Here is a 2,974-nt window from a genome sequence, read left to right as displayed (position 1 = left end):
AAAAACATTAAGTCTGGTGATCCTCTATTTTTCTTCAATAAATGCAGTTATTCAAAATCTTATTATTTAAATTTTTATATATTTTTTAAAACCATACTTTCAAATTCTTGAGATTTTTGTACTACTTAAGCAGTGCTATGTGGAGGTACAAACATTTTAATAACTAAGAAAATGCGTATTCTAATTTTGCATTAAGTATATCAAAATTAAAAAAAAAAATATCTACCTACCAATTAATTTTAAGCAAAAGATTAGGTTCTCATTTGAAAAAAACAGAAGTTTTTATCATCACAAGACACTCCTTAAGTAGTACAAAAGAATTCAAGAATTTAAAAATATGGTTTTTGAATATATTTAAAAATTTCAAAAACCAGAATTTGAACAAATTCATTGTTAAAGGAAAAAATATGGGTGAGCACTGAGCATACTTGGTGAATGACTATGAATAGGGCATAACTATAGGAAGTACGACATTCCGAATCCGATGCCACTTCTATCGTTTTACAATTTTTAATGATGAGTACCTAACTAATTTTATATTATTTCTTAAGAGGAAAACAAAATTAAAAATAGAGTGGGTAGTTAACACCATACACAGCATTTAAAAGGTTGAAATAATATTATATAAGCATTTAATTCTCACAAAGATTTTAACAAGATCACAATATTGTCAGTTAACTATAGGTAATTATCCTTACTCCTTATTTTTCTTTTAAAAATGCAATATGTACCTAAAACAATAAGAATTATCTGCAGTAATCTAAGATAACCCTGGGCCTCCACTCGAGTTTTTCTCAGTGACGCACAGTAATCTTTTGATATTAATTTAAATAAAAAATTATGTTTTTACTATAGCTAAATCAATAAGTCCCTTAATATGTATCAGTACTGATGCTCACATTATATTAATAATTAGAAATTACAGCAAATTTACTGAATATAAGTGTTATACAGTATATTGATGATATGCCAGTGTAAATCCTTACAAATTATTTACTATCATATTTTCATAAAATAATAAGTTTTGTAAACTTTTGTTAAATTAGTACTAATCATCGATAATGATTATTCCCTTTGACGTAACTCATAAGATATATAACATTATGCGTTAGATTAAAAACTTTGTTTTGCCGTTCGAAATGTATTAACGTTTTATGATCTACTTGATGAGGGCAATTATATACGATTATGACTTACCAATTACTACGATTAGCTACACCTTATTATACATTACAACTTAACTAATAATTAATGTATAGTAAATAGTTTGTTCTGTATATTTTGATAATAGATTAACGTAAATATTATTTAGGCCTGATAATATTTACATCGTAAAACAATCAATGCGAATAATGTGTGATCAATTAATTAGTAACTATTATATTTATAAGTTTATCAAAGATAAATTAGTTATTACTTACTGAAATTATTCTAGTCTAATATACTATGAATAATAAATAAAAGTTACCATAAAACTACAACGTTATTGATAGTTTCCACGGAAATAAGAGCAAAGGCTTGATTGTTTTGACCAATTAAACTATTTAAGTAAGAAAGTAATTTTGGAATGAAAACTAATAACTTTGAGATATGGCAACATTGTTAGTTACGTTTGAGACTTACTAAATGATTATGTATATACCTACTAATGTCTAACTTAATGAAGAATATCGTCGTATTTAAAATTAGAGAAATAAAACACGTCTTCAAAGTATTAGAAATACCTTCACTAAGAGATCTCTATATATTAAAAATGTTAGTTATGACTACTAACCTTGGCCTATATAAGAGCTTAGATTGGAAATCATACAAAAGAAGAGATCTAGTTCAGTGTGAATAATATAATTTAAATGAATGTTATTAATATAATTTGAAAAGAAATATGATGTGGTGGAAACATAGAAAGCATCGAAAAAATATTTCGTAATGAGATTAACGATGTCGGTACCATTATGATGTTGGTGATCGAAGTTATGTATTTTACATTTGTACAGTTATTAAATCATTTCCAAAAATGTTTTTGATAGAGGATTCAACTTTGTTCAAATAATTTTTATAATAATTAGATTTTGCCTTTTAGTATTATGCATTTAACGCTCAAAGGGGATAAATTAATATAATCAAATATTTTATTGTATTTTTAAAAACCAAGGTGAGTGTTTTTTATATATATAGATACCTGGTTATTTGTTATGATTATTGCAAATACAAATAATATAAGACAGATTAAAAAAAAATTGTTTTTCTTTAAGCAGCATATTTTTTTACAAATACAATTAATACGTTTATGTTAATTGTAAGACGAGACATTACATCAGCATGTATTGCTCCTACAAAATGTCTAATATGATGTAGGTATTATTATTTTGTGTATTTTCTGAAAATAATTAATGCAGTTATTAATGTTGTAGTATTAAAGGTGTTATTTATTTACTAAAAAACGTTACAAGTATTTTGATGTTTATAATATAAATTTATCCTCTTGAAATAGAAAAAAATAAACATCATATTGTATCGTCAAAAGTATTGCTTCTTTGGTAATTGCAATATTGAAATATACACATAATATTATAATACATCTAAATAAACAATTTAAAGATGACCACGAATGTCATTTTAAGCTTAAACTTGTAAATAAGTAATTTGTTTTTTACCGTGCCTATAACAAATAATATAGCAAGCCTGGCATAATATTGTATCTTAGTATTTTCACACACTTATAATATTATTATAGGCAGAACATAATATTTTAATATTAGACACATTAAAATAACTAAATTAAATGATTTATAATCTTAAGTTGAGTTATCAAAGGAACATAAAATACAATTCTGCTCAAAACCCACATGTCTCCCATTTAATTTGAAAAATTGATTTAGCTGTAACTCAAATTTTTACTGGTTTAAAAACCATAATTAAATTTTGACTAGAGAGATGTTCGTTATAAATACAATTATCAATGAAATGGAAATTC

Source organism: Myzus persicae, unplaced genomic scaffold (assembly GCF_001856785.1).
Source record: "Myzus persicae strain clone G006 unplaced genomic scaffold, MPER_G0061.0, whole genome shotgun sequence".
Lineage (NCBI taxonomy): Eukaryota > Metazoa > Arthropoda > Insecta > Hemiptera > Aphididae > Myzus > Myzus persicae.
The sequence above is the reverse complement of the archived record's forward strand: the minus strand, read 5'-3'. Positions refer to the sequence as shown.